Source organism: Nerophis lumbriciformis, linkage group LG24 (assembly GCF_033978685.3).
Source record: "Nerophis lumbriciformis linkage group LG24, RoL_Nlum_v2.1, whole genome shotgun sequence".
NCBI lineage: Eukaryota > Metazoa > Chordata > Actinopteri > Syngnathiformes > Syngnathidae > Nerophis > Nerophis lumbriciformis.
The window spans coordinates 41,785,001-41,806,507 of NC_084571.2; the positions used below are offsets into that span (position 1 = coordinate 41,785,001).

At 41.9% G+C, this 21,507-nt stretch overlaps 1 protein-coding gene across 1 annotated transcript in view; it reads right to left on the reverse strand.

Annotated features, from left to right (window-relative positions):
* s1pr2 (sphingosine-1-phosphate receptor 2) overlaps positions 1-15,955 on the reverse strand; it is a 59,596-nt gene extending 43,641 nt beyond the window's left edge. The window contains exon 1 of the mRNA XM_061982284.1: positions 15,589-15,955. The gene's annotated coding sequence lies outside the window, so the exon portion shown is untranslated. The remainder of the gene's footprint in view (positions 1-15,588) is intronic.
* Positions 15,956-21,507: the final 5,552 nt, after the last annotated feature.

Genomic DNA, 21,507 nt, shown 5'->3' on the forward strand with positions numbered 1-21,507 from the left:
TCTTCTTCTTTTTCTCTATCTTCTTGTTATGTGACATTCATCCTCCACTGTTGCCATTTCTAATATAAAGTAGTGTAAAGTTCTTACTTATATCTGTCAATAAACTCACCATGAAAGCACTAAAACATACCGGTGTAGTGACTTTACATTATTCACCCAAGGTATTCAGATCCCAAATACAGATCAGCAGGTACCAGAAGGTAAGAAAAGTTGCTTTTGCATAATATTGTGAAACAAAACAGCAGATAATGTCTTACCTTATACACACACCATAATAATACTCCTATGTTGAAGCACATCAAGTGGTGTGGCTTCATAGCTTACCAAAGTCCTACTAAAACATTTTGATAGATTTTTAAGCGCCGTGTGTAATGTTCTATATTTTCCATGGTGTTGTTTACTTGAGTCATATTGCAGTCTACACATATCTCTTATGCGTGACTGCCATCTACTGGTCACACTTATCATTTCACCATGTACCAAATAAAATAGCTTCAAGGTCGGTAAGCAGAACCAAAATGATTCCGTACATTAGGCCCACCGGGTTATAAGGCGCACCGTCGGGTTTTGAGAAAATGAAAGGATTTTAAGTGCGCCGTGTAGTCTGAAAAATACGATACTTATACACATACTGAAATATTTCAACCAAGTTTTATTTTAAACAAATCAAATAAATCAAATGGACACAAAATACTGTTTTTTTTAGTAGAAGTTATATAATTTTTTCAATTTTTCCAATTGTAATGTTAGTAATACAAGTCTAGATGGGGTATGTAGTCTGTAATGAGGAACATTTACGTGTCTTGTAATCCTGTTAGAATTTAAGACAGCTAGCAAGTTAACGATAGTCGGTCCGTGAGTTTGTCAAATTCCGGTGATTTATCTTGATTATCTCAACATTTAAAATGGTCATTCTAACACAACGGTTAATCATTAATAACGTTTATTGTTACATCCCTCGCCGAGAAACAGCTTGTATCTCGAAAAACTAAGCTAAAGAATGAAGCTGGGGCACTCGTATCCCACTGTGTTGTAATTCTAACAGATAATGCTTTTTGCTCATAAATACTTAATTGATCTTAGCCACAATCTTTAAAATACAGGAAAAACAACCCCTTCCGCTCTCAACAATTGCATTATTTATGTGTCCCATTGAACTTAATCAAGGGTTCTGATCATGCCCCCCCTTTACTCTCCAACCACCCACTCAACTTCTTCTTTGAAATCACCACAACTGACCTATCCTCCATAACTTCTGGTATGAAAGCCTCCACCTGCATCCTCGACCCAATCCCATCCACTTTAGTCATAGCCTGCCTCCCCTCACTCTCACCTCTCATCACCACTATAATTAACTCCTCCCTATCCACTGGCTCTGTCCCTCCTGCCCTCAAGCTGGCTGCCATCACCCCCATTCTCAAGAAACCCGGTCTCGACCCCAACTCCCCCAACAACTACAGGCCCATCTCCAACCTCCCCTTCCTCTCTAAAATTCTCGAACGTGCAGTTGCCTCCCAAATCAAATCCCACCTTCACCACAATAACCTATACGAAAAGTTCCAATCCGGCTTCCGCTCACTCCACAGCACAGAAACTGCCCTCCTCAAGGTCACCAATGACATCCACCTCTCCGCCGACTCTGGTTCCCTCTCCATCCTCATCCTCCTCGACCTCAGTTCTGCCTTCGACACCATCAACCACTCCATCCTGCTAACACGCCTCCACTCCTCCCTTGGTTTATCCGGCACTGCTCTCTCCGGGATGAAATCCTACCTCTCTGACCGTCAGCAATTCATCTCAACCAACAACTGCACCTCCTCCACTGCCCCAGTCACCCACGGCGTCCCCCAGGGCTCAGTACTTGGCCCCCTACTCTTCACCATCTACCTCCTACCCCTCGGTCAGATCCTCCGACACCACGGCCTTCAATTTCACTGCTATGCCGACGACACACAACTATACATTTCCACCACGACCATCACCACAGCCACCCACTCCACCCTCACCACCTGCCTCACAGACATAAAAACCTGGATGCAAAAAAACTTTCTAAAACTCAACTGCAACAAATCTGAAATAATTATCATTGGCCCCGACTCCCTCACTCGCTCCACTCAGGACTTTTCATTAAACATCGACGGCTCCCTTGTCACTACCTCCACCCACATCCGCAATCTAGGTGTAATTTTCGACCCTACCCTTTCACTCCTCCCCCACGTAAACCACATCACCAAAACTGCATTCTTCCACCTCAGAAACATTGCCCGTCTCCGGCCCTCCCTCACATCCTCTGCTGCCGAAACCCTCATCCACGCCTTCATCTCATCCCGGCTAGACTACTGCAACAGCATCCTCTACGGCATCACCTCCAAAACCCTCAACAAACTGCAATACGTCCAGAACTCTGCTGCCCGCCTGCTCACCGGAACCCGCTCCAGAGAGCACATCACACCTGTCCTTCATGACCTCCACTGGCTGCCTGTCAAATACAGAATCACCTTTAAAATACTCCTCACCACCTACAAGGCACTCCATAACCTGGCACCACCCTACCTCTCTGACCTCCTCCAGCCACACGTCCCGTCCCGTTCCCTCAGGTCTAGTGATGGCCGGCCTCCTTGAGGTCCCCAAGACCAGGCGCCGAACCTGGGGCGACAGGGCCTTCTCCGTGGCTGCCCCCTCTCTCTGGAACGCTCTCCCCAGGCACATCAGAGATGCCCCCTCCCTCCCTACCTTCAAAGCCACCCTAAAAACTCACCTCTTCACATTAGCCTTTTCAAACTGACCCTGCCCTAGGTGTCTCTTACACACATGTAAAGCGACTTTGGGTATTTAGAAAAGCGCTATATAAATCCCAGGTATTATTATTATTATTAAGGGTTCTTATCCAGTGGCCTTTATGTTGTATTGAAACTGCAATGGAACAGTCAATAGTTTCAGATAACTTCTGGTAAATAAACATGAATGACTTGACATTTCAGCCAATCAGAGGTTAGAAGAAAGTCATGTTGGCAAAAGGAACAATCAAGGAAGAGGAGAATGATATATTATTCTGAAATATTGCAAAAGAAAAACAGCAAATCTGCTCACGGACTGAGACAGCGGTGGCGTCATATGAAGGGAGAGCAGCCAAACAAAACGTCGGTTTTCCCCGTCGACACACAAACGCTGACAACACAGTTTTGGGAAGCCTTGGAGTTCACACTGGTTTTTCCTGACCCGAAACGGAGAGGATGAAAGAGGCCTGAGACGGGTTTTTTAAAAATACTCCTGCGGACGGAGCATAAAATGCCAGACTGGGCGTCTTTTGGGGGTGGACTTGTGGAATGAGAGGCGACAGGAGTCGTAGGATATCCTGGCGTGCCGCTACAAGAGTCGGCGCCTGGTCACGGTGTGTTGAAGTTTGTGATGGAGAAGGGTTGAGGGGGGGGTGGTCTCATAGTTTGTTCAAGTCCCTCAAGTGGAAAAGGAATGTAACAGGAGACTAATGGACTTTTCATTGACTAAGACACCTTGTAGATGAGGGGAGGAGAAGGTGCAGGGGGGAGATCTGTCTACATAAAAAAAGAGGCCATGTTTATTTCTCTCATGAGCGACACTCCCTTCTACTGCCAGTGGTGTGTTGGGACTTGTGCGAACGCTTTTTTGTTTTTTTGCTCCGACTGCCACACCCAAGGTTTTAAGGCTGATGGGGCAAACCGACCAGAAGTGTCAGAAAACATATGGCAGCCTGCAGAACATTACCAGAAAAGAACCCCCACTCTATAAACATCCACATTGTCCCCTCTTCCTCTTTTCCCACTGGTGGTTTCACTGAACGAGGTAGACGCCTCAGGCAGTGGACTTCTTCTGATCTGACGGCGGTTCTGTCAGTCCAGCTGGATAAAGTGGTGTGTGTCTCCAACAAAAGAGGAGTCACCGTCTCAAAGGAAAAAGCCGCCTCACTGCGTCCTGTTAGCGGACCGCTCCCAGACCTCGGCTGAAACCTGAACGTCCTACTGGGGCGGGGGGGGGCGATCGACACCGCCCACGCGATCCCCATCCCTACAACATTGAATCCCCCGAGTGACCAGAAGGGAAGTCCCTTGCAAATCCAGTTCCCACTGTTCAATTGTCATTTATTTAACCACGCATGCACTTAAACAACTGTTTATTTGTTTGACGGATTTATGCGACGCCAATTCTCATGCTAATCCCCCACCTCAGGTCTGATTACCATGTCCACAACACTCGAACCCAGGCAAGGTCTTCCCTACTGTATAAGAGCTAGTAACTGGGACAGTTGCTCAAAGACTTCAAAAGACTCCCAAGATTCATTAATGTACATTTTTCCATACATGCGAGACATACGGACAAACGGAATCGAGATTGCCTGTTATCTCTTAACGTCTATTCAAATTTCCAATCGAGATACCATTCCGCTCTCACCCTGAACTCTGGAGCAAATTTTTCAAGCATTCAGCTCAAGTCCACATAAGGGAAACACCGTATTGACTGATTATGTACTTCAATGAAATCCCCAAGATTGACAATAGTTCCTGGACGCTACGGAATCGAGATTGCCTGTTATCTCGTAACGTCTATTCAAATTTCCAATCAAGATACCATTCCACTCTCACCCTGAACTCTGGAGCAAATTTTTCAAGCTTTCAACTCAAATCCACATAAGGGAAACACCGTATTGACTGATTATGTACTTCAATGAAATCCCCAAGATTGACAATAGTTCCTGTACGCTACGGAATCGAGATTGCCTGTTATCTCTAAACGTCTATTCAAATTTCCAATCGAGATACCATTCCGCTCTCACCCTGAACTCTGGAGCAAATTTTTCAAGCTTTCTGCTCAAGTCCACATAAGGGAAACACCGTATTGACTGATTATGTACTTCAATGAAATCCCCAAGATTGACAATAGTTCCTGGACGCTGGGTAGTGTCATGTCTGTGTAATCATGTTTTGTTTTAAGTCATGTTTTGTTTAGTTATAGGACTCTTTAGTTTCTGTCTTTTCACTCCCTTGTCTTGTTTCCATGATTACCCCATTAGTTTCACCTGTTCCACGTTTGGACTCATTGTGCACTCTTGATTGTCACCATAGCAACCCATTAGTTTTCACCTGTCACGTCACGCACCTGTTTCACGTCTTGAGTCACGCACCTGTTTTCGTTGATCATGTCTGTAGTATTTGAGTTCAGTGTTTTTCAGTTTGTCTTGCTGACGACCTACTGTCATGACTTGATCTTGGGTGTTTGCTTTTCCGGGATGCAACGGAAAGTTGGCTCGGGCGAGACGGGAATGAAGGTACATGATTTATTAATATGTCAAAAAAAAGTACAGACGAAAAGCGCGCACAGTGGCAGAGAATAAACTATGAAACCAAAAGACTATAGCAAAAAAGTACAAACGAAAAAACACGCACAATGGCGGAGAACAAACTATGAAACCAAAAAGACTATGAACATGGAACAAAAACTTACTTGGCTTGGACAAAAATAGTTGCTTGAGGAATGGACATGGAAAGAATGGACAGAGCATAAATGTGGTGAGGTCGTCAGAAAGACAAACTGAAAAACACTGAACTCAAATACTACAGACATGATCAACGAAAACAGGTGCGTGACTCAAGACGTGAAACAGGTGCGTGACGTGACAGGTGAAAACTAATGGGTTGCTATGGTGACAATCAAGAGTGCACAATGAGTCCAAACGTGGAACAGGTGAAACTAATGGGGTAATCATGGAAACAAGACAAGGGAGTGAAAAGACAGAAACTAAAGAGTCCTATAACTAAACAAAACATGACTTAAAACAAAACATGATTACACAGACATGACAGGTAGCTTCCTGGGCTGGCTCTGCGGGAGCTCTGTGTTTTGGGCCCTCAGGCTCTCCAGCTCCTAGAGGACCACCATGGAGCAGAAGTCCAAGCTTCTGTACTCTCCACACTCGGCTTTGGTAACTTAGAGAACTTCTTTTCGTCCCAAGACCAGGCATAAAACCTCCAACAACTAACCATATAGAGAACCTGGGATGCAATGGTCTGTCACTGAACTACTTGGACTTGTTGGAGATTGTTAACGAGCAGTAAAGGACACAGTAACACAAAATGTATATTTAAGGTTGCAAATGCTCATTTAAAGGGTGTTCCCTGAAAAGATACTGCTTTAGTATTATTGTCTTCTAAAGCTGGAGAATGGATGTGTGCCTGTACAAGGTACAACATTTGGAGAAGAGGTGGGAATCTTTGGGCACCTTACGATTCCATTATGATTAGGATTCAGGAGCTACGATTCCATTAAAAATCGATTATTGATGCATCATTAATTGATGTATGTTGATGCGGTTTTACATTTATTTTCTTGTAAATCAGCTGATATTGCATTTGTGGTATCGAATGTTACATATGTTGTCTAACGAAATAAAAAGGGTATTGCACAATAACAAACAGAAACTAATATCGCTTTCCATTTCAATCATTTGGTTTTTGCCCTCAAAGCATCCTGTATCCAGATACTTACTCCCTGAGTTTGTAAATAATACCAACAACGGCCAACGTGTTTTTATTTGGTAATGATAAAAACAAGAAAAATATAAATACCAATTTAAAGACTTAGTATCATTTACACGCGGATACTATACTGCAGTGTTTTTCAACCACTGTGCCGTGAGATACAGTCTGGTGTGCCTTGGGAGATGATCTATTTGGGTAAAAAATATTGTTTGCAAAGCAGTAATTATAGTCTGCAAATGATGTGTTGTTGTTGAGTGTCGGTGCTGTCTAGAGCTCGGCAGAGTAACCGTGTAATACTCTTCCATATCAGTAGGTGGCAGCAGGTAGCTAATTGCTTTGTAGATGTCGGGAACAGCGGGAGGCAGCGTGCAGGTAAAAAGGTGTCTAATGCTTAAACCAAAAATAAACAAAAGGTAAGTGCCCCTAAGAAAAGGCATTGAATCTTAGGGAAGGCTATGCAGAATGAAACTAAAACTGAACTGGCTACAAAGTAAACAAAAACAGAATGCCGGACGACAGCAAAGACTTACTGTGGAGCAAAGACAATGTACATCCCAACATGACATGACAATCAACAATGTCCCCACAAAGAAGGATAAAAACAAGTGAAATATTCTTCATTGCTAAAACAAAGTAGATGCGGGAAATATCGCTCAAAGGAAGACATGAAACTGCTACAGGAAAATACCAAAAAAAGAGAAAAATCCACCAAAATAGGAGCGCAAGACAAGAAGTAAAACACTACACCCAGGAAAACAGCCAACAAGTCCAAATAAGTTAGGGTGTGATGTGACAGGTGGTGACAGTACATGCATGCTTGGTGATGCTTTAAAGTCATATCCAACAACTTTTTACTGTCAACTGAGTCTAGTTTTTTAATGTTTTCTGCTGGTGGTGTGCCTCTGCATTTTTTCAATGCAAAAATGTGCCTTGGCTCAAAAAAGGTTGAAAAACACTGATTAAACCCATGGATTACACCTTATCTATTTAACGTATTTTCCGCACTATAAGGCGCACCTAAAAACCACAAATTTTCTCAAAAGCTGACAGTGCGCCTTATAACCCCGGTGCGCTTTATATATGGATAAATATTAAGATTCATTTTCATAAAGTTTCGGTCTCGCAACTACGGTAAACAGCCGCCATCTTTTTTCCCCGTAGAAGAGGAAGCGCTTCTTCTTCTACGCAAGCAACCGCCAAGGTAAGCACCCGCCCCCATAGAACAGGAAGCGCTTCTTCTTCTACTGTAAGCAACCACCCGCCCGCGTAGAAGAAGAAGAAGCGCGCGGATATTACCGTACGTTTCATTTCCTTTGTGTGTTTACATCTGTAAAGACCACAAAATGGCTCCTACTAAGCGACAGGGATCCGGTTCATGAAAAGACGCAATCTCTCCATCCGCACACGGACTACTATTTCACAGCAACTGCCTAAAGACTTTCAAGAAAAGCTGGCTACTTTCCGTGCATATTGTAAAAACAAGATAGCTGAAAAAAAGATCCGGCCAGAGAACATTATCAACATGGACGAGGTTCCACTGACTTTTGATATTCCTGTGAACCGCACTGTGGATACAACGGGAGCACGTACGGTGAATATTCGCACCACAGGGAATGAGAAGTCATCCTTCACTGTGGTTCTAGCTTGCCATGCTAATGGCCAGAAACTTCCACCCATGGTGATATTCAAAAGGAAGACCTTGCCAAAAGAGACCTTTCCAGCCGGCGTCATCATAAAAGCTAACTCGAAGGGATGGATGAAGAAAAGATGAGCGAGTGGTTAAGGTAAGTTTAAGTTTACGCGAAGAGGCCGGGTGGCTTTTTTCACGCAGCTCCGTCCATGTTGATATACGACTCCATGCGCGCCCACATCACGCTGGTTTTTAATATATTATTAAAGTTTGACTGACCTATCTGACTGTTTTTTTGACATTCCTTTAGCGCAGTTAGATGCGGCTTATAACACGGGGCGGCTTATAGGTGGACAAAGTTTTGAAATATGCCGTTCATTGAAGGCGCGGCTTATAACTCAGGGCGCCTTATGGTGCGGAAAATACGGTAGTACTGGTAAGTCCAAGGCCAAAAAGTAATGCATGTTCTCCAGCAATGGTTTTTAGACTACGTTTTGGCTGCAGGCCAAAGAGGACCACATTTGATTTCTTTTCTAAATCCGTTTTTTTCCCCCCAGCTGACTGTTTAGATTACACGTCACATTTGATCATGATCACATTCCAGTATAAACGTGCACGGGCCCTAAAGTGGCCAACGTGGCCCCCATGTCACTTCAGTTCCATTAAGTGAAAGGAAGTTGACTGGACTCCATGAACGAGCAAGGAAGTTGCTACTACTACAAAATTAAAAGTCGCCACAACTTTAAAATGAGGGTTTTTACGTGAAAATAGATGAACGTTTTATACTGGATATATGTAGTGTAATTCACTTGAGAATCTTTTTATGGCTGTTAAGTAGAGGAGACACGGACATCAACGCGGATCTACGTTAGCTTTGTCTTTCAACACACTTAACATATACTGTACATATACATATATATACATACAAGAAAATATATACATACTAAGAAAAGTATTCAACAAGAACAACATTAAATTGAGCTACAGCTGCATGAACAATATACGACAAATCATCTCAAACCACAACAAAACAATTGCAAATGAGCCGTCGGCCCCCAGACAGAGCGACTCCAAAACCAACAAAGGCTGTAACTGTCGAAAGAAACCTGATTGCCCTCTCAACGGGGGGTGCTTACAAACATCAGTTGTCTACCAATCTAAGGTAATACGCAAGGACATTAACACTTCCGACACATATGTAGGATTAACCGAGGGAGAATTCAAAACCAGATGGAACAATCACAAGGCTTCTTTCAGGAACAAAAACCTGCGAAATACCACAGAACTCAGCAAACACATTTGGGACCTCAAAGACAATAATGTTGAATATTCAATAACATGGCAAATTCTTGCATCCAGCACACCTTACAATAGTGGTAATAAAAGATGCAACCTATGCTTGAAAGAGAAACTGTTTATTATTTACCGTCCAGACCTGTCATCCCTCAACAAGCGCAGCGAAATTGTAACAGCATGCCGCCATAGACGGAAACACCTCCTAGGTAACACATGAGCCAATCACCACGCCCCTAGGCCAGCCTGTACCCACCCACTCTGTGCCCTATATAAACCATGGTATGCGAATGCTCCCATTAAAATCTCCTGATGATTGAGGGTACCCCCCCTCATGAAACAGGCCTGTAGAGATGAAATAGTCTTGTGATTTTTTTCCCCACACATACATATATAAATATATATATATAAATATATATATATATATATATATATATATATATATATATATATATATATATATATATATATACATACATACATACATACATACATACATACATACATATATACACACAGGTATATATATATATATATATATATATATATATATATATATATATATATATATATACTGTAAATTAGGTTTCTTCCAAGTACAGTCATCATTACCGAAGGACTAAAGGAATAGGAATGGCTTAGCATAGTATACACACACACACACACACACACACACACACACACACACACACACACACACACACACACACACACACACACACACACACACACACACACACACACACACACACACACACACACACACTGAGCAGGGCGAGAAAAGAAGCTAACTGCTAAAGCTTCAATGTAAAGTAGGGGGTTACTCTGCCGAGCCCCAGACAGCACCGACACTCAACAACAACAGACTATAATTACTGCTTTGCAAAAAATATTTTTAATCCAAATAGGTGAAATGAGATCATCTCCCACGGCACACCAGACTGTATCTCACGCCGCAGCACAGTGGTTGAAAAACACGGGGTTGAATGAGTGACGACTGGAATTTTAGAGTTGAAGTTTAATAAAATGCAGGGAAAAGGACAAAGAAGAAGTCGCTCAGTGTTTCGTCTGCTTGAATGAGCCTCGCCATCACCAAAAGGCAAAGAGACCGACCAGGTTTTCGCGCGCGGACTCCGCCTCTCGACTAAGGCTGAAACGACGCGTCGACGTAGTCGACGTCATCGGTTACGTAAATACGTCGACGCCGTTTTTGTGCGTCGGCGCGTCGCATATTTACGTCACACTACTGTCATGGCGGAGCGCAAAGCAGACGATGCGAGCGAGGGGAAAAAAGCAGGCCAAAAGTCGTCAAAAGTGTGGGAGTATTTCAATAAACGGCCTAATAATGTTGTTGTATGCACACTGTGTCGAGCGGAAATGGCCTATCATAGCAGCACAACGGCTATGAACGAACATTTGAAAAGAAAACCCCCGACAGCGTTCTTGCCATCACCATCAACAAGTCATTCGTCCGCGTGCGTATACGTTGTCATTATTACACAAAAACATGAATGTGTCATTTGTATCTGCGTTGTAAATTCATAAACTAAAGCACCGTTTGCTCTGAGAGGCGCGTTTGGCGTGCCTGTTCAGTGTTTACAAAGACGCGCTCCTCTTTAACGCTGTGGAGAGGCGGCGGGGGCGAGCGAGCGGCGAGGCGGGGCGCGCCGGGAGCGACGCCGCAAGAGACAGGGGACGACGAGCGAGCGAGGAAGAGGAGCTGAAAAGCGAGGAAAGAAAGAGAAAAGAGTTGGAAGAGAAAAGACTTTGTGTAAAATTAAAAGATTGTAAACCTGGCAAAGCCGTCTGGCGTTCAGTCTGTCGGTCCTGAAAGAACCCCACGGCACAAGACGTGTCACAAACGCTAACGTTAATTAGTTGTGCAAATACCTTTTACAACATTAACAGTTACATATACTATGTACAAACCAACAATTAACTTTCACTTTAATCATACTATCATTGTTGTGTTATTAAGCAAAATAAGCAATACTTTTACTTTTGTTGAAATGTTTACACTGTACACTTTTTTGTATTGGATGTTTAGCTTTATTTTTGCACATTTTAGCAAATAAGCAATACTTTTACTTTTGTTGAAATGTTTACACTTGTTACAGAATATTTCCGTTTTGCACTTTTTTGTATTGGATGTTTATCTTTATTTTTGCACATTTTAAAGCAAAATAAGCAATACTTTTACTTTTTAAATGCTTATACTATTCCAGAATATTAAGATTTGCACTGGATGTTTACTTTTATATTTGCACATTAAAAAGCAAATAAGCTACTTTTAATTTTGTTAAATGTTAAAAGTTTTAAATGTTTACATTGTTACAGAATATTTTGTCATGTTGTTGTCAATGTTGACTGAGTGGCCATACTTTTTTTTTTGTAAATAAAAGCCATGCCTTTTGAAAAAACTGGCCTACATTTATTTTTTCCTCTTCATTTTAAATAAAAAAAATAATCGGTAAAAGGAAAAATAATCTATAGATTAATCGAAAAAAATAATCTATAGATTAACCGATTAATCGAAAAAAATAATCTATAGATTAATCGATAGAAAAATAATCGTTAGCTGCAGCCCTACTCTCGACACATCAAGCTGGGATTGCCCAAGATCCAGAAGAAGTCAAACAAACTGGAGGAAGTGTGCCCTCAATGCACTCGCTGACAGAGCCCTCCGCGCTGGATAAAAGCTTTCCTCCTCAACACTTGTGGTGTGATCTTATCACCCGTGTGTTGTCTTACTGATGCCTTCAAGCGCTCCCAGACTTGGATGACAACTTTGCTTTTATTTCCTCCCATTGGCAGCCAATGAGCCGACAGACCGCAGGAGAGTGGATGATGGATTGCCTTTTTTTTTTTATCTCAGGCAATAAACACCAGTTCCTCCATCTTATCTCAAAGTCATTTGGCCGACACCTTCACTGCTACGGAAAGTGTAGGGTTTTTTTTACGAAATGAGGCTCTGCGTGCACAGGAGTGTGTTAAGACTGCCATTGTTCACCCTGGAGGACATCTCTGACCCAGGAGACTTAACCAGTAGTGATGCTGATAATGGAGGCTTTTGTCTTATTAATACATCCTTTCAATACAATGGCTTCTTTAGAGAGACGGATGAACAACGTCGGAGAGGTCAGAGGGTGGGGAGGGGGCACAGCAGGCTGCACAATAAGGACCCCCCCCCCATCCCCTCCCTCACAAGACAGCATATGATGCATGGTTGCTACTAATGCTTAACGCTGTTAGCCATTAAGAACACACACACAAAGATGCACATCCATCCATCCATCCATTTTCTACCGCTTATTCCCTTCGGGGTCGCGGGGGGCGCTGGAGCCTATCTCAGCTACAATCGGGCGGAAGGCGGGGTACACCCTGGACAAGTCGCCACCTCATCGCAGGGCCAACACAGATAGACAGACAACATTCACACACTAGGGACCATTTAGTGTTGCCAATCAACCTATCCCCAGGTGCATGTCTTTGGAGGTGGGAGGGGCCTATCCCCAGGTGCATGTCTTTGGAGGTGGGAGGAAGCCGGAGTAGAACCCACGCAGTCACGGGGAGAACATGCAAACTCCACACAGAAAGATCCCGAGCCCGGGATTGAACCCAAGACTACTCAGGACCTTCGTATTGTAAGCATGGCAGGTGATTGGATGATCAGCCCCAGCTGGGTAATCCAATAACCTGCCAGCTGTGCTCCTTACACACACCGCTCCGCGGCAGGCCCGCAGACCACGCCCCCCTCCACAGTAGGTTAAAGGTGTATATAAATTGTATATAATTTAATATTATTTATTGAGTTTATTATTTTCAGTTGATTCCTTTCCTGAATCTGAATTTTATTTCAACCGCCCGACCCGACCCGCGGATAAAATCTAATTTTTTTTTATTTCAACCGCCCGACCCGCGGATTGTCCGCGGACTCCGCGGTTGTGTCCGCAAACCGCGCATCTCTAGTATGTATGCATCTATGTGTTTGTATACATGTAGGTATATGTAAATACTGACAAGTCGCCACCTCATCGCAGGGCCAACACAGATAGACAGACAACATTCACACTCACATTCACACACTAGGGACCATTTAGTGTTGCCAATCAACTTATCCCCAGGTGCATGTCTTTGGAGGTGGGAGGAAGCCGGAGTAGAACCCACGCAGTCACGGGGAGAACATGCAAACTCCACACAGAAAGATCCCGAGCCCGGGATTGAACCCAAGACTACTCAGGACCTTCGTATTGTGAGGCAGATGCACTAACCCCTCTTCCACCGTGTTGCCCATTAGCACAAATTATTCTATTAATTGTTGTTTTGTAGGTGTGGAAGTCTCTCTCCCTAGTGGGTTCTCCTGACGCTGACAAAGCTTCACGCTATAGTCCGGATGTCTGGGGTTAGCAATGTCTTTTTATTTGGCCAGCGCACACACACGCTAGGAAAACACACCCAACTTTCCAGTTTCTGCTCTGTGACTTTTCAGTCTCTCAATGTCCGCTCAGTAACTCCAACTCCCAACAACTGTGTCTCGGCCCGGCTGCTGCTAATAAGCATGGCAGGTGATTGGATGATCAGCCCCAGCTGGGTAATCCAATAACCTGCCAGCTGTGCTCCTTACCAGAGGTGGGTAGTAACGCGCTACATTTACTCCGTTACATCTACTTGAGTAACTTTTGGGATAAGTTGTACTTCTAAGAGTAGTTTTAATGCAACATACTTTTACTTTTACTTAAGTATATTTATAGAGAAGGAACGCTACTTTTACTCCGCTACTTTTATCTACATTCAGCTTGCTACTCGCTACTAATTTTTATCGATCTGTTAATGCACGCTTTGTTTGTTTTGGTCTGTCAGACACACCTTCATAGTGCCTGCGTTTCAACAAATACACTATACATTTCACTTTGTTCCACCAATCAGATGCAGTCACTGGTGACGTTGGACCAATCAAACAGAGCCAGGTGGTCACATGACCTGACTTAAACAAGTTGAAAAACGTATTCGGGTGTTACCATTTAGTGGTCAATTGTACGGAATATGTACTGTACTGTGCAATCTACTAATAAAAGTTCCAATCAATCAATCAAAAGTGTGAAGGAAAAAAGACCCTTTTTTATTTCAACCGTACATCCCGTCAAAAGCCTAAAGACTGACTGCACAGTTCCTGTCTTCACAATAAAAGTGCCGCTCCATCGCGCCTGCGCTTTCAAAACAAGAGTCTCCGAAAGCCAGCGCAAACAAGCTAGCAAGCTAAGGAGTTTGACGCCAATATATTTCTTGTAAAGTGTATAAAAAACGAATATGGAAGCTGGACAAATAAGATGCCAAAAACCCACCACTTTCATGTGGTATTAGACAGAAAGGAGGAACTTTTCTTCTCCTCCATTTGAAAACGTGGACGTTATCATCACTACTGTCTGATTACAATCAATGCAAGTCATCAGAATCAGGTAATACACCAACTTATATTCTTGTCTTCATGAAAGAAAGGAATCTATATGTTAAACATGCATGTATATTCATTAAAACACCTTCAACATGTAAACAAAAACAGCAAAATAAATACATATAAATTATATACTGTATATATCAATGTATATATATATATATATGTATATATATATATATATGTGTGTGTGTGTGTGTGTGTATGTTACTCATGAGTTACTCAGTACTTGAGTAGTTTTTTCACAACATACTTTTTACTTTTACTCAAGTAAATATTTGGGTGACTACTCCTTACTTTTACTTGAGTAATAAATCTCTAAAGTAACAGTACTCTTACTTGAGTACAATTTCTGGCTACTCTACCCACCTCTGCTCCTTACACACCCCACTCCGCGGCAGGCCCGCGGACCACGCCCCCCCTCCACAGTAGGTTAAAGGTGTATATAAATTGTATATAATTTAATATTATTTATTGAGTTTATTATTTTCAGTTGATTCCTTTATTTTCATTTTTTTTACAGTATGAAATGCTTCAAAGTCCATCAATAAAAAATTGATAGTTCAATCAATCAATCAATCAATCAAAGTTCATTTCTATAGCCCTTAATTACAAGTGTCTCAAAGGGCGGCACAAGCCATAACAACATCAGATCCCACATCAGCAATGAATGTATATTAGCCAACTTGCAGAAAACTTACCCCATGAGAGAGAACATGGCACTGCTCACATGTAGCAACCAGCAAAATGTCAGTGCTCACATGTAGCAACCAGCAAATTGTTAGTGCTCACATGTAGCAACCAGCTTGCAGACAAACTCCAAAAAACGAAAAAAAAAAAAAAAAAAATCAAAAAATGCCCTAAAATCTTCTCTGCAACGATCCAGTTGTTGTGGACGATCAGAACTTTTGATGCGGCGTGTGTTGTCTGGTCCTGGCCGCGTGACGATCCATAGCGGCGGGGAAGAGCGGCGCTGCGAAGCCGGACAAAAGTGCTCGCACTCCGGGGGAAGTCAGCGAGGGGAGAAGGGCGGTGGAGGTGCAAAAAGTGTCCCGCAGCGGGCTTGCTTTTTCGGGTCCGGCGGCACGTCTGCTCGCCCTGCTGGTCTGCGGCTGACTGACTGCGGCTGACACACGCACACACACACACACACGCACACACACACGCGCGCACACGCTCCTTCGGCAGGAAGGCGCGCATGACGTCATCGTCACTCACGCGCACGCGCACTACACAGCAAAGAGTCAACCGACTCCAATTAACGGTACGTAGATTTCGAGCGTAAAAGGACAATAACACCAGATAGCAACCAGCAAAATGTTACTTCCAAGTTTTTGATAATCCCCTTAGACTATTTACAAATTAAAAACTGTTCTTCAATGTTAACAAAAGAACAGAAAACAAAGGAGTTGCCCCCCCCAAAAAACCGACAGCTGGTTCACATAATCCTGCTAAGTGCTCGCTGGCTAAGAAAAAGCGTTGTATTGTTTTCTGTCGAGCTGATAACCAGCTTTGAGTTTTTTTTCACCATATTCCCTCTCACTAGTTCGGGGGGTCGACAACCCCGCGGCTCTACAGCCACATGCGGCTCTTTAGCGCCGCCCTAGTGGCTCTCTGGAGCTTTTTCAAAAATGTATGAAAAATGGAAAAAGATGAGGGGAATTTTTTGCATCTTTTATTACCACTATTGTATCCAGCACACCTTACAATAGTGGTAATAAAAGATGCAACCTATGCTTGAAAGAGAAACTGTTTATTATATACCGTCCAGACCTGTCATCCCTCAACAAGCGCAGCGAAATTGTATCAGCATGCCGCCACAGACGGAAACACCTCCTAGGCAACACATGAGCCAATCACCACGCCCCTACGCCAGCCTGTACCCACACACTCTGTGCCCTATATAAACCATGGTATGTGAATGCTCCCATTAAAATCTCCTGATGATTGAGGGAACCCCTCATGAAACAGGCCTGTAGAGATGAAATAGTCTTGTGATTTTTTTTCCCACACATACATATTTATATATATATATATATATATATATATATATATATATATATATATATATATATATATATATATATATATATATATATATATATATATATATATATAATAAAATAAATACTTGAATTTCAGTGTTCATTTATTTACACATATACACACACATAACACTCATCTACTCATTGTTGAGTTAAGGGTTGAATTGTCCATCCTTGTTCTATTCTCTGTCACTATTTCAGAACAAACACATTATACAAATATACATTATAAAATCAATAAGAAAACGGGAGCTCTAATTTGGGAGTCTGAATTAGGATCAGAAGTTCCTATATAAACATTGCGCACTCACGTCGCCTTTTTGTATTGATGACTGCAGCTGTGCACTGGATTCATTCACAAATACAAACTACAACTCACAAACACTTTAGAGTTAGGCTCCACCATCAGAATGTGTACTTAAACTTATAAAGATCACATGGATATTATTCAGTGAGTTGATTCACCAAAACTAACCTGTTATACAGGAGGAAAAAGCACACAGGACGTTTCAATTGTTCACAGACTGGTCGCGCTCATCAGAATGACAAGACACTTCCGGTCTGCAGGTGATAGCATTCAATTGGGAAGAAACGCCCTACTGCCCCCTACTGACCAATGTGAATACTGATAAATGTGTAATGACAGCTCCAAAAACGAATTCAAACCACAAAATAAAATAAATAAATCAACACAAAAATGTGACACATTATGGGTGGGTCACATATGCATGTACAGTAGATGGCAGTATTGTCCTGTTTAAAAGTGTCACAACATTGCTGTTTACGGCTGACCAACTGCTTTACGGTAGACGCTGTTGTTGTGCGTTGTCAACACGTCACTCAGGTCCGCATGGAGCTGGAGGGGGCGTGGCCTCCAGCTCCGCCTGAATTTCGGAAGTTTTTCGGGAGAAAATTTGTCCCGGGAGATTTTCGGGAGAGGCGCTGAATTTCGGGAGTCTCCCGGAAAATCCGGGAGGGTTGGCAAGTATGTATATTAAACATGCTTCACTGATTCGAGTATTTGGCGAGAGCCGTTTTGTCCTACTCATTTTGGCGGTCCTTGAACTCACCGTAGTTTGTTTACATGTATAACTTTCTCCGACTTTCTAGGACGTGTTTTATCCTTTTTCTGCCTCATTTTGTCTACCAAACTGTTAACTTTGTGCATGAATGCACAAAGGTGAGTTTTGTTGATGTTATTGACTTGCGTGGAGGGCGAATCAGTAGAGATGTCCGATAAATACTTTAAAATGTAATATCGGAAATTATCGGTATCGGTTTTTTATTATCAGTATCGTTTTTTTATTTTAAATTTTTTTAAATTTTAATTAAATCAACATAAAAAACACAAGATACACTTACAATTAGTGCACCAACGCAAAAAACCTCCCTCCCCCATTCACACTCATTCACACAAAAGGGTTGTTTCTTTCTGTTATTAATATTGTGGTTCCTACATTATATATCAATATATATCAATACAGTCTGCAAGGGATACCGTCCGTAAGCACACATGATTGTGCGTGCTGCTGCTCCACTAATAGTACTAACCTTTAACACTTCATTTTACTAATTTTCATTCATTACTAGTTTCTACGTAACTGTTTTTATATTGTTTTTGTGACGACCGGGGCGCATGGTGATGCGGGGTTTCGTTCTCCCAGGATGCAACGGACTTCGGACACAGCGTGAAGGTAAAATAAATTATTTATTTACGGAATAAATCAGAAGAAACAAAGAAAAGTGTGCTCATACCACATAAGGTAAAAACTAAGGATGGCTAGCGTGGGAGCTAGCAGGTACAGAGCAAGAACAAAAGTCGTCTACTGTTGCAAAAAGCAAACTAGGAAGCAAGACAGAATGACAGGGAAGGCAGGCTTAAATAATAATGTCAGTGATGACCAACAGGTGCGCGTCAGGAACACACGCGGCAGGTGAAAACAATAAGCAGCCATGGCAACAAACTCAGGTGTACAAAACAGGCACTCAAGGAGTCCAAAACTAACAAAAAACACAAGTACCTTGAAAACGTAAACAAAAATATGATCCGGGCAGCGGATCATAACAGTTTTAATTTCTTTTTTATTCAAGAAAATGTTTTTAATTTATTTATCTTATTTTATTTTTTTATTTTTTTTAAAAATGACCTTATCTTTACCATACCCAGTTGTCCAAATTAGGCATAATAATGTGTTAATTCCACGACTGTATATATCGGTATCGGTTGATATCGGTATATCGGTAATTAAGGGTCAATATCGGAATATCGGATATCGGCAAAAAGCCATTATCGGACATCCCTACTAATCGGACATATTTGGACCTCGACTTAAACAGGTTGAAAAACTTATTGGGGTGTTACCATTTAGTGGTCAATTGTAGGGAATATGTACTGTACTCAGGCCCGGCCCTAACCAATCTGGCGCCCTAGGCAAGATTTTAGGTGGCGCCCCCCCCACATCGGCAGTGAAGTGTATATACTCACAAGAAACCGAATAGCTTTGTCTTTGACCTTTTTTTTTTACTTAAAGAAAGCAAATTAACAATCAGAATAGTTAACAAATAAAAAAAAATATGAATAAATAAATGAATGCAAAAAATAAATAATGAATATATGAAATACAATATTTTTTTACATACATATTGCTTAATTTACATTAATGATGTGCACTTTAACAACTAGGCTTACAACTATACCTAATATATAAAGGGGTGGAAAAGTGACTATTACCTGCAGGGCAAACATTAGCTAACCAGAAGGCAATAACAATGTAAACAAAAAACACCTGCTTAAAAGATCTAATACAAATGTCCCTGAGGAATGTAAGGTGGGAGTACTGTAATTACCTAACGTTACATTATTATTTTCCATAACAATTTAGCCCCCTCCACAATATTAACCCGACGTTAAAACAGAACTAGCTATTTATTGATTAGCAATTGCCGAATCATGTAACATTAGCTTAATGCTAAAAAGCCAGGTTACTATCACATTCTGTAACAGACAAATAATTTCATGTAGGCTAACGGAGGGGAGTGCACCGTGGGGGGGGGGGGGGGGGGGGGGGGGGGGGCGTAATGTTGTAACAAATAATATTTCTATTATATAGGCTTTACTTTGCATTTTAATTAACGTGGGATTATTTTTTGTATTTAAAAATAATAGTACCAACTTTTTTTTTTCTCCAACATTTGTGGCACTGGCGTGGCGCCCCCTGATGGACGGCGCCCTTAGCATTTGCCTATACGGCCTATGCCACGGGCCGGCCCTGACTGTACTGTGCAATCTACTAATAAAAGTTTCAATCAATCAATCAATGCATGACTGCAAGCTAATCGATGCTAACATGCTATTTAGGCTAGCTATATGTACATATTGCATCATTATGCCTCATTTGTAGCTATATTTGACCTAATTTAGTTTCCTTTAAGTCCTCTTAATTCAATTTATATCTCATGACACATTATCTGTATGTAATAAGGCTTTTCATTTTTTGCGCCTCCAGACAGATTTGTTTTTGTATTTTTGGTCCAATATGGCTTTCCACATTTTGGGTTGCCGACCCCTGGACTAGTTGAATAAATGGAGTCATGTAGCGAGTAATAACCTATTTTGTGGTTTGTATGCAATCCTGTTGACTAACTTGACTATATATAGTGCCCAGCTAGTTAAACATGTGTCACTGATAACCAGTACTGTACATGTGGGATGTAGTTTGTTTGTGTCACTGATAACCAGTTGAGCTGCGCTGCAAATGGCCCCAGGGCCGTACTTTGGACACCCCTGAGCTGACGTGTTGACCAATTAGTTAGATGATAGACATATATTTTCTGGTTTTTAGGCTAGCAAAAATGTATTGAATAATTTTGCATAAACCTAATAACCAGCCAGTGTACAGCTGAGATGTAAATGTTGTGTATTCTTGCACTCTAGCTAACTAATCAACTAGTTGAGAAAGTATACATATATTATGTGGATTTTAGCAATATGTTAACTAACTAACTAACTAGTACATAGCTAGCAGAACATGATAAATAATGAATAATACATCTGATAACTAGTGTGTATCTCAGCTGTAGTTTTGGGTGTATTCCTTCTCACCAGCTAACTAATCAACTAGTTGAGAAAATAGTTAGATAGTAGACATATAGTTGGGTTTATGCAATCTGCTAACTAGCTAGTACAAAGCTAGCAAACATCAGGTAAACAGTTTGGTGTTATTCTAAAAACTAACTCGTCTTAATATCAGCTGTTGTGTGTATTCCTTCTCACTAGCTCACAAATTAACTACCGTATTTTCCGCACTATAAGGCGCACCTAAAAACCACAAATTTTCTCAAAAGCTGACAGTGCGCCTTATAACCCGGTGCGCTTTATATATGGATAAATATTAAGATTCATTTTCATAAAGTTTCGGTCTCGTAACTACGGTAAACAGCCGCCATCTTTTTTCCCGGTAGAACAGGAAGCGCTTCTTCTTCTACGCAAGCAACCGCCAAGGTAAGCACCCGCCCCCATAGAACAGGAAGCGCTTCTTCTTCTACTGTAAGCAACCACCCGCCCGCGTAGAAGAA